This window comes from Perca fluviatilis, chromosome 17 (assembly GCF_010015445.1).
Source record: "Perca fluviatilis chromosome 17, GENO_Pfluv_1.0, whole genome shotgun sequence".
NCBI classification, from domain to species: Eukaryota; Metazoa; Chordata; class Actinopteri; order Perciformes; family Percidae; genus Perca; species Perca fluviatilis.
Window position 1 is genome coordinate 5,197,876 of NC_053128.1, and position 13,708 is coordinate 5,211,583.

At 41.8% G+C, this 13,708-nt stretch overlaps 1 protein-coding gene across 8 annotated transcripts in view; it reads right to left on the reverse strand.

The window, feature by feature from the left end:
* The window catches only part of pam (peptidylglycine alpha-amidating monooxygenase), a 136,277-nt gene that overhangs the window by 20,719 nt on the left and 101,850 nt on the right, over positions 1-13,708 (reverse strand). The window lies entirely within an intron of this gene.

The following is a 13,708-nucleotide window of genomic DNA, read 5'->3' on the forward strand; positions in this document are numbered from 1 at the left end:
TACATAGTTTTAAGTACCTGTTTGTATTGTTTTATATCAATAATTCTCTACTAATGTAGAGAGATATTTGGTACTTGCAAAGATACTTACTGTGTTTGTATTTTTGTGTTCTTTTTCACAGTTTTACAAAATAAGTGATATTGTAATAAATTATTACATAATGCGGCAGTTCTTACAAAATGTGGGGGTTACAATTTATTTTTTTTAAAGAAAATATGTAATAATATGGTGCATTATGTAATAACCAACCAAAATGGATGTCTTTTTCTCTACTACTGGCTTTGAAAGGCATTTGAAGAAAAAATCAAAAGGTAATAAATATATTTCACCATGAAGTATTGCAACATAGTTGCCATCAACAAAGCTAAAAGTTGACGTCAACTCCTCAACTCCTAGTCTTTGTCACGCCCCAACATTTGCATAGGCTACACCACTGACCTGAGATCAGGTAGTCTTCTGAATCTACAATACAGGCCAAAAGTTTGGACACACCTTCTCATTCAATGCGTTTCCTTTATTTTCATGACTATTTACATTGTAGATTATCACTGAAGGCATCAAAACTATGAATGAACACATGTGGAATTATGTACTTAACAAAAAAGTGTGAAATAACTGAAAACATGTCTTATATTCTAGTTTCTTCAAAGTAGCCACCCTATGCTCTGATTACTGCTATGCACACTCTTGGCATTCTCTTGATGAGCTTCAAGAGGTAGTCACCTGAAATGGTCTTGAAGGAGTTCCCAGAGATGCTTAGCACTTGTTGGCCCTTTTGCCTTCACTCTGCGGTCCAGCTCACCCCAAACCATCTCGATTGGGTTCAGGTCCGGTAACTGTGGAGGCCAGGTCATCTGGCGCAGCACTCCATCACTCTCCTTCTTGGTCAAATAGCCCTTACACAGCCTGGAGGTGTGTTTGGGGTTACTGTCCTGTTTAGAAATAAATGACGGTCCAACTAAACGCAAACCGGATGGCATGTCGCTGCAGAATGCTGTGGTAGCCATGCTGGGTCAGTATGCCATCAATTTGAATAAATCCCCAACAGTGTCACCAGCAAAGCACCCCCACACCATCACAACTCCTCTTCCACGCTTCACGGTGGGAACCAGGCATGTAGAATCCATCCGTTCACCTTTTCTGCGTCGCACAAAGACAACCAAAGATCTAAAATTTGGACTCATCAGACCAAAGCACAGATTTCCACTTGTCTAATGTCCATTCCTTGTGTTTCTTGGCCAAAACAAATCTCTTCTGCTTGTTACCTCTCCTTAGCAGTGATTTCCTAGCAGCTATTTGACCATGAAGGCCTGATTCGCGCAGTCTCCTCTTAACAGTTGTTCTAGAGATGTGTCTGCTGCTAGAACTCTGTGTGGCATTCATCTGGTCTCTAATCTGAGCTGCTGTTAACTTGCGATTTCTGAGGCTGGTGACTCGGATGAACTTATCCTCAGCAGCACAGGTGACTCTTGGTCTTTCTTTCCTGGGGCGGTCCTCATGTGAGCCAGTTTCGTTGTAGCGCTTGATGGTTTTTGCGACGGCACTTGGGGACACATTCAAAGTTTTCGCCATTTTCCTGACTGACCTTCATTTGTTAAAGTAATGATGGCAACTCGTTTCCCTTTACTTAGCTGATTGGTTCTTGCCATAATTCTAACAGATGTCCAATAGGGCTGTCGGCTGTGTATCAACCTGACTTCTGCACAACACAACTGATGGTCCCAACCCCATTAATAAGGGAAAAAAATTCCACTAATTAACCCTGACAAGGCACACCTGTGAAGTTAAAAACCATTTCAGGTGACTACCTCATGAAGCTCATTGAGAAAACACCAAGGGTTTGCAGCGCTATCAAAAAAGCAAAGGGTGGCTACTTTGAAGAAACTAGAATATAAGACATTTTTCAGATATTTCACACTTTTTTGTTAAATACATAATTCCATGTGTTCATTCATAGTTTTGATGCCTTCAGTGAGAATCTACAATGTAAATAGTCATGAAAATAAAGAAAACATGAGCATTGAATGAGAAGGTGTGTCCAAACTTTTGGCCTGTACTGTAGGTCGCGCATATCTCAGAAATTGTATGTATTGTTCGTCTGCTATTCCATCACTAAATTCACTTCTGAGACTTTTTTATGCGAGAAATCAACTATGTAAAGCTCAAATATGGGCAGTTTTACAAAAATTGATGGCTAATTGCAAATTTGGCAAGACAGTTTCGGACTTGAGGAGGTCCAAAATCTGCCATGATAGGCGGCGGCTGCCGGCCAGGTTTGATGCCTTCCCTGTCGACCTCTCCCTTCACAGACCCGCTGAGCTGGAGCCCTGTCAGGATCTCACACATGAGCTGCGCTGTGTACTTTAGAAAGAAGAAAGTTTGGAAGTTTTTCAAGGATATTGAAAATGAACCATGGTCGTAAATGCAGTGTTCCGGACTGTACAATGGAGAGGTAGTTGTCGATCTAACGCAGCGCCGCATACACCAGCAGAGGCTTGCAGGGGTTCACTCTCCGCTCCCCGCGCTTACTAGCTACAAGGTGAGTTGTGATTCTTTCGTGGAGGTTTTTATGTCCCATGGGTAACGTTACAACAACACTAGTTGTAATGAAAGTGTCGAATATTTGCATTTTGTCTCGGCTTCCAAATTGAGCCATTACACAGGGATGCATAAGGGCCAAAAAAATAGCACCTGGAACAACCAATGTTACCTACCCTATTAGGAGACCTTAAGGAACAGTATGAAATACCCTATATAATCATTCTATCACCCCTTTAAAAAAAGTGCATCCTCATGTAGGTGCACCTGCTGCATGTAGCCTAAGTTTAATGGAACGTGAGGACGCTAGTGTGAATATCGTCGCTTCACAATCTGCGCAATTAATAATTTTTTTGTTTTTCTAGTAAATTACCTTAAGTTTGAGATTAGGTGTTGGTCATGGTCAACCCCTTTCTATTCCCTGCTTTGACTCATCAATTCTGGACTCTGTGCTGCTGCCAGCCTGTGTAACGTATGTTCACCGTCGACTCACCGTCGATCGATTGTTAGCTTCAGCTGGCTAACGTTAGTTAGTGATCTAGCGAGGATTATCCCTTCAGACCATAGTGGACTTCAGTGGACTCTCCGTCCAAACTCCCGACTGGACCTTCGTCTGCCACGACTATGGGACTCTTTCAAGTTCTTCTGTTAGCTACCACCGACTCGGCGAGCACATCTATTCACTGTAGAGCTCTTTCAACCCTGTTCTCGTCTCAAGCAAATAGCTAACCCTTACAGCTAACGTTAGTGTTAGCCACTACCTCTCTGGACTGCTGAAAATGGTGTTCATAAAATGGAGTGAGGAGTTGCAGCATTTGCCTAGACTAGAGTGGGATGGTGTGTGTCCACAGTCTTTTACTTTTACTTTTAAGTTTATTTGAATAGGGACAAGTATGTTACATAAGCTCATGTTACATACTACAACATTTCAGCCGAAGCTAATTCTAAATGTCAGTCCCTAGTGGGCCTGAAAAAATTCAACAATACATAGTTAAAATAAACATATTAAAACAGTATAACACAATAACAACGAAGCCGGTAGTCCGTGGTCACATGCTTGACCTCTGATTAAAAAGTCTTTAAGTTTGTGTTTGAAAAGGACCCAGTTTGACTCTCCTTTCAGTTCAGTGGGTAAACAATTCCAAGCTTTTGTGCCTTGTACAGAGAAAGCTGATTGTCCAAATGAAGTACTACATAGCCCTGAGAGCAACTATGCACTCACTCAAGACCTGTGGCGCTTGCTGATTTAAACATTTATGCATCAGCTTCAACAAAGACAATTTAATGAAATTTGCAAAAGATAAAATATTTAAATTCCTCAGACTAAAACAGTGATGTGACCTAATGGATTTCCTATCTAGGATTTTAACTGCTCTGTTATAAATCATTTGAATTGGCTTGACTGTAGTAACAGTAGCCTGTGACCATGTGCAGATGCAGTAACTTATATGCGAGAAGATCATGGCATGCACGAAAGTGTGAGCAGCATAAAACGGTAGGTAATCCCTGATCAATCTGAATGTGTAAAGATTAGCTTTGGCTACTCAACATATTTTTGTTAATATTTTCAAATTTAAGTTGAGAGTCAAGTACAAGGCCCAGGTATTTGACCTCTGAGACCTGCTGGATCTTATGCCCATTTATCCGTAAATTTAGTTCTTCTGACATGGACTTGAATCTTGAGGCAAAGCAAATAGACATAGTATTTTTAACATTCAATGTCAGCCCTGCATTTTGAAACCACACCGCAACATTTTGCAGGTATTTTGCCAGTTCAACAGAAACTGCATGCACACCAAGAATGGACCCTTGCGGTACTCCTGTATTCATTTTTAAGAATGTAGACATTTCATTATTAACCACTGATCTCTCTATTCGAGATATGATTTGAACCACTGTAAAGCTAATGGTGTAAAGTTAAAATTGGACAGTTTGTGGATAAGGATATCATGATTTAAAGTGTCAAATGCCTTTTTGAGATCCAAAAAGACGGCGCCAACGATTTCTCCCTTATCTATTGCAAATTTGAGTTGTTCCACAAAGAAACAATTTGCCGTTTCGGTTGAGTATTGAGGACAGAAGCCAAATTGTAATGGGTGTAAAATGTTATTTGATTGTATAAAAGTCAAAAGTTGACCATACACAATTTTCTCTAACACCTTTGAGAATACCGGTAAGATGCTTACAGGCTGATAATTGCATGCCTGGTCAGGTGTTCCTGACTTAAATAATGGCATAACTTTAGCCTGTTTCCAGATTGTGGGGAATTGTCCGCTCTGAATAGACAAATTGATCAAGTGTGTTAGAGGCTTTACAAAATTGTTTCTATTTCGTTTCAAAAGGACTGTATTTATGTGAAAAAGATCCTTACTATAGCTGTTGTTAACTGAATCTATCGCTTCAAGCACTTTTACTTCATTGGTCAGTTGAAGTGAGAACGACGAGTATTGGTTTGTTGATTGTTTAGTGAACTTTAGTTGCTGTTCTACATTAACTTGTTGCACCAGTTCTTACACTGACGAAGGAAAAAAAACGTATTAAATTCCAATGCTATTTGTTTACTGTCCCTAATCTGCCTGTCTCCATTTCTAAGTTCATGGATGGTCTTTGATTTGCCTGACGGTTTCACAATACCATTTATTTGCTTCCACATTATGAGAGGACTTCCCTTGGCTTCTGTTATTGTTGTGATGTAATACTCAGCTTTTGATTTTCTTATATTTTTAGTGACTCGATTTCTTAAACTTTTAAAAATATTTATATCACTACTTAGTTTGGTCTTAACTGATTTTTTCAGAGCCAGATCTCTTTCTTTCATTAATTTTTTCAACTCCTCATTAATCCAGGGTAATGTTCTCTTCTTCAAATGCTTTTGCTTTTTAAGAAATTTAAAGATGATCCCTTCAACCTTGTTCATTACCTCTTTACAGCAGCTATGCACAACGTCGTTGTCCATAATTATGCTCCAGTCAAGAGCATTTCATTCATTATCTACAGCAGAAAAATCTCACTTTAAAATGGTCAATATATTTGAATGAGTTTTATTTATATTTAGTAAACGTTTTTTTGATAATTTTCGGGCAACGAGAATCATGTTATGATCAGACAAACCAATTAGAAAATTGTATGATTTCAAAATACGATCATCCTTGTTCGAAAAAACTAGATCTATTTGTGTTCTTGAAGATTTTGAGATCCTTGTAGCACCCTTAATTAGTTGGGAGAACTCAAATTTAGTCATTAAGGTTTTGAGTTTTTTCCTTTTACCAGAATTAGACCAGTCTATATTAAAATCACCTAGTACAATATCTTTGGACTTATGGGCCACCAATTTCATCAATTTGCTCAACTCATCAAAAAACACATCTTTAAAAGAAGGAGGATTATATAAAGTCACAATTTTAAAATGCATACTTGATGATAATGAGATTTCAACACAAATAAATTCAATATTTAGTTCATGATCAAAAGTGACTTCTGTGCATGTCATGTAATCTCTTAAATAAAGTGCCACTCCTCCTCCTCTTCCAAATTTCCTGTCATTTCTATAACATTTATAACCTGGGATATCAATTAAACCTGTTTGAATCCCACTATGAAGCCAGGTTTCACTCAGGCCTAAAAAGTGTAAGTTCGAGTCCATTACCAGCGATTTAACCTCATCATGCTTTGGCAGCAGGCTCCTAATGTTCAAATGTGCTCCAAAAATGCCTTTAGGTTTACTTTTCCTGTCCCATAAAATTTTCGCATGGTTCACAGTGGGGAAAAAACTGGTGAGATTCATGTTTACTCACTGTTTTTAAAGATGTATCAAACATCTGTCTTTCATTCCGACAATGATTTCCCGAGTCCTTCTGCGCTTGCATCTCTATGGTACTGGACAATGTTCCACTGTCAAGGCTAGCCAACCTTGCCACTGAAACAGGCATACGCGCAGTAGTACGTCCTCCTGCGATAAAATTCTCCTTTCCTCCTGTGCCGGAGAGTGTAGCGCCAGTTCAGCCTCGTTCACCGGCGCTTGTCCCCCTGCACGCTCCTGTCGAGGCCCCGGCCTCCCTCTGGTAACAACACACCCATCGCAGAAAGGAGACCATCCGCAGCGGTTTTCATGGACTCAAAGTCGATTTACAGGGCAGGGTAGATTATAAAAACATAACAAAACAAACAAAACAAAACAAGTAGAACAAAACAAGATTCAGATGAAAAAGGGAGGGGGGCAGGGGGGCTATGGGTAGGCAGAGTTGAAGAGATGGGTCTTGAGGCAGGACTGGAAGATGGTGAGGGACTCAGAGGTGCGGATCTCTTGGGGGAGGGAGTTCCAGAGCCTGGGAGCTGCTCTGGAGAAGGCTCTGTCCCCAAAACTGCAGAGTTTGGACTTTTGGATGGAGAGGAGACCGGCTGAGGTGGATCTGAGGGACCGTGAGGGTTGGTAGGGGGAGAGGAGGTCAGTGCGGTATGAGGGGGCCAGATGGTGGAGGGCTTTGTAGGTGAGGACCAGGATTTTGTAGGTGATCCGGTGGGAAATAGGAAGCCAGTGGAGTTGTTTTAGGACTGGAGTGATGTGGTGCCAGGATTTGGAGCAGGTAATGAGGCGGGCGGCTGAGCTCTGGACCAGTTGGAGTCGGTTGATGTTGGTAGAGATGATGCCAAGGAGAAGTGAGTTGCAGTAGTCCAGTCGGGAGGAGATGAAGGCGTGAATGAGTCTTTCAGCAGCGGGGGGTGTGAGAGAGGGTCTGATTTTGGCGATGTTGTGGAGGTGAAAGAAGGAGGTTTTAATGACTTGACGGATGTGAGGCTCAAGGGAGAGGGTGGAATCAAAGACAACGCCAAGGTTGCGGGCCTGGGGAGATGGGGAGACAATGGTGCCGTCGATGGTGAGAATGGGGTTATTGGTTTTGCTAAGTGTGGATTTGGAGCCGATCAGAAGGAATTCTGTTTTGTCGCTGTTGAGTTTGAGGAAGTTGTGTTGCATCCAGGTTTTAATAGCTGACAGACAGGAGTTGATGTGGGAGAGGGGAGGATTGTGGGGGGATTTGGTGCTGAGGTAGATCTGGGTGTCATCAGCATAGCAGTGGAAGTCCAGGTTGAAGTGGCGGAGTATCTGACCAAGAGGGAGGATGTAGATGATGAAGAGGAGGGGCGGGGCGTGCAGCCTTGGGGAACACCGTGGTGACTGTGGCTGTGGCAGAGGTGTGGTTGTGGAGAGAGATGAAATGGGATCTGTTGGCTAGGTAGGAGTGGAGCCAGCTGAGTGCAGTACCTTCGATACCGAGGTCTTTGAGTCTGGTGAGCAGGATGTTATGGCTCACAGTATCGAAGGCTGCACTCAGGTCGAGGAGGATGAGGATGTTGAGGGAACCGGTGTCAGCAGAGGTGAGGAGGTTGTTGAGGACTTTGAGGAGAGCGGTTTCTGTGCTGTGGAGGGGGCAAAAACCAGATTGGAGAGGTTCAAATTTATTTGGCATGAAGATGGGTTTGTAGTTGTGAGGCGACTATGCGTTTCAGGGTTTTAGACAGAAAGGGGAGGTTGGATATTGGGTGGTAGTTGTTGAGAGAGAAGGGATGCAGACCAGGTTTTTTAAGGATTGGGGTGACAGCAGCAGTTTTGAAAGCAGAGGGGACAGTTCCAAGGGACAGTGAGGAGTTGAAGAGGTTAGTGAGGTAGGGGCATAGGACCGGGAGGCAGGACTTCAGGAGTGGAGTAGGGAGGGAGTCAAGGGAGCAGGTAGTGTGTTTGGAAGAGCTGATGAGTTTGGAGATTTCAGGAGGAGTGACTGGGTCAAACTGGGAGAGGAGGCAGTGTGGAGGAGGGGTCGGGAGGTCTGGAGGGATGGGGAGAGGAGGGTCCAAGGTAGGTGCTGGAGTAGATCCTGGGAGGTCAGATACAGGGGATAGAGATTTGTAAATGAGATTGATTTTGTCAGTGAAAAAGTGGAGGAATTAGTTGCAGAGATCCGGAGTAGAGGTAAGGAGGCTTTTGGTCCGAGGCTTGATGAGGTTGTTCATTGTGGAGAAGAGGGTTCTGGGGTTTTGGCAGGGGTCGGTGAGGATGGTGGAGAGGTAGGCAGATTTGGCAGCAATGAGGGCATCTTTGTAGGCGGTGAGATGGGATTTATAGGCTTCATGATGGACTGTGAGGGATGATTTCTTTGTCATACGTTCAAGTTGTCGGCCAGTTTGTTTCATTTTCCGGAGTGCAGGTGTGTACCAGGGTGAAGAGGTGTTAAAAGTGACGGTTTTTGTTTTTAGGGGGGCCAGGGTGTTGAGGGAGGTAGACAAGGTGGAGTTGAGGTGGTCTATGAGGTCATCAGGTGAGGTGAGGGTTGAGTCCAGGCGGAGAGTGGTGGAGAGCAGGTCAGAGAGATGGTGGGGATTGATAGATTTGAGGTTGCGGAAGGTGATTTCTCGGGAGGCGTGGCGGGGTTGGAGAAGGGATGGTGGACCGTATCAGTTTGTGATCAGAGAGGGGAAAGAGGCATGGATGGAGGTCGAGCACTGGTTGGTTGTCGGAGCAGACCAGGTCGAGGATGTGTCCTTTTTCATGGGTGGGGAATGTGACATGTTGGGTGAGAGAGAAGTTATCCAGTAAAATGTTGAATTCTGATGAGAGCTTGCAGGTGGGGGAGTCCATGTGGATGTTTAAGTCACCGAGTAGCAGCAGACGTGGAGAGAGAGATGAGGCTAGTGTGAGGAGTTCAGTAAAATCAGAGAGGAAGGAGGGATTTGGTTTAGGTGGCCGGTAAATGAGGATGACTGTCATGGAGGAAAGCGCTTTGAAGGCGAGATATTCAAACGATGATACTGAGGGGAGGGTGAGTTCTGTGATCCGGGAGTTCCGATTGAAAATGACGGCGAGGCCACCTCCACGGCGGGAGGGGCGGGGTTTGCCGATGTAGTTGTAGCCAGGGGGGGATGCTTAATATAGTATATGGTATGTCCGGTTTAGTGCTGCGAACGGTTCTTGCAACCCCGTTGTCCAGGATTGCAGTGAAAATGATAAATTGACCATGTCCATATCCAAACGTGTTAATACTTTGGAGGTACTGGGATCCTTCAAACAACTATTCTGCTAAAATGATCACTTTACTGTACATTTGTACCGTCGAAAGTAACAGCGCTCCACCGCAAAACCCAAATAAAATAAAGACGATTATCATGGGCGTCAGTTTGGTTTGAAATGTGCTGGGGACAGAGACGCATTTGGAAGTGCATTTCCAGAAGTGCTGGGTAAAATGATATCCATTTTTTTTTGTCTTTTGCGCAGGTCATGTTTTGAAAGACGCTGTCTAATGTATCAGATAACTGTAAATTAATAAAAATGTATTCAAAAATGGGATGACGTCCGACACGTTTTAAGAAGAAGAAGCCTTAAGTTTTCAAAAACAATTAGACAGGCATTCTAAAACGCTTAACGTGGTTTAATGCAGGGTGCGAACTACGCAAGCATCAAGGCGTGGCGGTGCTGCGGTGCAAATTCAACTCATGTTTAGGACATGTTAATTTAAAGATTCGCAGAAAAAATATAAATATTGGAGGCCATTAATCGGCGCGCAAAGTCCTTGAAATCCATTCTGCAGTAATCGTCATATAGCCATGGTAAAAAGAAAACAAGGCAGTTTAATTCATTTTGGTTTTACTAAGACACTGTGTAGCGATGACGTTAATAGCACGACCGATTCACCTGCTACAAGCCCCACCTCCAACCGGGGTGACAACGCAAGAAGAAGCTGAAGAAATAATGTCCTCTCTGGCTGAAGATGCTCCTAATCACTCTTGTTCCTCTCTCTCCCGTTAAATTGGAAAAGTCCTATTATTATGGACGTTATCCGATAAGCTTTTCTGCTTCTTTAGAGCCTATAAGGAAAATGCTTAACGTGGTAGAATCAACAATCAATCAATTATCACCAAATTTCTCTCTCATATTGCTCATTATAACCACTGAAAACTGTCAAAAAATCTAACCGAAAGTCCTATTATTATGGACATTATCTGACATTAGGCGTTTCTGCTTCACATTTTCAGCAGGGCAGCGGAGCGGCTGTGGGTTGACTCCCCACGGTTCTCATATGTCCTATAAGGTCCGCAGCAGATCGGCTGTGTCTGTGCCTGTCCTGTGGGGATAGAGCTTTTTGTGGATTTGTTGGTATCTGTCGCTCACAAATTATAGACCTATGTGTTATGAACTTTATTTTTTTAACTAAATTGAGTTTGAGGTTTTAAAAAAAAGTGGTGGGTACAAAATGACTCGATGACGAAATGTGGTTGGGACGCGTACCCACCGTCCCCACCGAAATCGATGCCTATGACGATTATCAACTTTGAGTGATGATGAGTAGTGTGTTCCTTTGCTTACGAGAGCTTTCTTGCGTCTTACGCTCCATTATGATTTAGGTAGGCATGGCTGTTTTTTCTTGGCTGGAGAAGGCGACACCAATACTTTATAAAACAACACGGAGCCCAACAAACCATAGTGCCATGCATTAATTTGATATTCACCAACTCCTTCAGTCTGCCAAACCACCACATGCGCCATTTTTGTTTCAAGCTCCTCCTATCCGCCTTCAATCCGCCACAATGCACTTTAGTCATGGCGCACCCCCTCCCTATCTCTGCTTCTCTGCAGCTCTTAGCTATGCTGTTATAGTTTTAGACTGCTGGGGGACTTCCTTTGACACACTGAGCTCCTCTCTCTTCTCTCTTTTCATCTGTGGGAAAATGCTTGTTACTAACGTAGCTCTGTGGAGCTTGTTTCCCGTAGCCATATGTTTTCTCGCCCCGCAGTTTTCCATGGATTAGGTTGGCACCTAAATCATGGTTGCAGCATTCACCGTGGTCCTACTAGGCGCCCTGCTATGCCCAGCTACACCCTGCAGTGCCCTGCTACGCCCCCCCCCACTAAGAGCCTGGGTCTGTCCAAGGTTTCTCCCTAAAAGGAAGTTTTACTCACCACTCAGGTTTTCTGCCTAAAGGGGAGTTTTTCCTCACCACTGTCGCACTAAATGCTTGCTCTTGTGGGAATTACTGGAATTGCTGGGTCTTTGTAAATTATAGAGTGCGGTCTATACCCACTCTATCTGTAGTGTCTCGAGATAACTCTTGTTATCATGATTTGATACTATAAATAAAATTGAATTGAATTGTAGCCAGTGATATTACAGACAACAAAACAAAATGGCAGATTTGCAAGCACCATGTTGCAAATGTAAGTAAAGATAAGACCACTAATTAAAATATTTCATGGTGAAATAAATGTATTACCTTTTGATTTTTTTCTTCAAATGGCTTTCAAAGCCAGTAGAGAAAAAGACATCCATTTCTGCCAACCTTCAATTTGTTATGATACTGTGATAGTTATATTCAGCTAATGGTACTTATGTATGCAGATGATGGGATTACCATGTCTGCAACACATGAAGGGTTGAGAAAAGCAATAAATTAATATATGTGAAATTGCTCTAGGGAATGGAAGGTCAATAGTTAAACCACAGTTACTACTTTGGTTGTAGAAAAGTTGATATGAAGTTTGTATGTAATGGCAACATTTTTTGAGATTGTCCACTGCTTTATATATCTGGGTGTCATATTAAGTCATAATAGCTCATGTAAGATTGTCATTGAGGAGCTCCATAAGCAGACCTTTACAAATATGTTTGCCCTCATTAGTAAATGTAGAAATTTTGATTTACCTGTAGATATTAGATTTTGATAGGTAGTCACACCAGATATGTTGTATGCATATGAATATAGTAAGTAGTATACACTAAAAGTTAATATGACAACCTGTAATATGGTATTTGTAATTGTCGCAATACATTATAATAATAATTTGTTTTCAACCAATGTCATAATTTAGAATTATATAAATTGCATTTAGTATTATTTAGTGATTTTATTTGGTAAGAGTAAAGTGCTTTTATTTTGAAGTCTCTGCACAAGGCGCAAGGGATGCTCCTGAGTGAGAGAGTCGGCAAGCTAACAACAAGTGAAGCACGGACAATTTAATGCTCCAATAAAAGTTTTAAGGTTGTTATAGCGGATGTCAGCGATCTAAGGAAACCACTATTCTCCTGAGTACAGCATGCAGCCAACGAGGTATGTTGTTTTGTGTCTGTATTTTACTTTGGTGAACGTTATTTTACAAGCTGTGCATGTCATTGTATGTTCATATTAAGCTAATGTGGTCTTTATTTTCTCGTTATACTGTGTGTTTAGTTTTCACGGTGGATTTGGAGAAGAAGCTTCAAATAAACCTGTAGCAAGAAAGCCACTTGTGTCTGCCAGTGCTTCGAGGGAATTATAGTATTGGTAGCTGGGTATAGAGTCGTAGGAGTGCCAAAAAAAAAAGAATAAGAAAATAAATATGGAAACATAAAGATAAATAAATAAAATTATAAATGTGGAAATATAAAGACAATGTTATTATTATTATTAATAATAATTATAGACATTTTAATTTATTTTCACATTGATTAGTTATTCATTAATGTGTATCTTTTTAATATATTTGGATTATTTATTTTGTACATAATGTCATTTTTTTATTTTACCCCTTTATTTTTCCTTATTCTTCTTTTCTTCATTGCTTTTGCTTGGGGGGGGACAGATCAATGTTAATGTCAACGTCTATATTTACTTTGAATTCAATCCACAATGTGGCATAATGTAATAAGATTGTACGGATGTCGTACATTTTTATTTGTTGTATTTAACACACACACACACACACACACACACACACACACACACACACACACACACACACACACACACACACACACACTTTACTTAGGCTCTGAAAACAATGAAAATGCAGTTCAGCTCTTCTCCATACTCACTATGAGATACAGTTTGTAGTCAATACATTTCAATAACTGTAATTGTATCTATAACAATGTCCTTGACTCAATTCTGCATTCTGAATGGATGAGCGGATACACAGCTACATATAATCAATCAATCATAAATGGCAACTCTAAATTGCCCCCAGATGTGAATATGAATGGTTGTCTGTCTTGTCTATGTGTCTGCTCTGTTGTAGCCTGGCGACGTGTCCAAGGTGTACCACACCTCTCACCCCAATGTGTGCTGTGATAGGCTTCAGCACCCGATGACCCTGCAAAGGATAAGCGGATGTGTGTGAATGACAATCTATGTGTGTGTGTGTGTGATT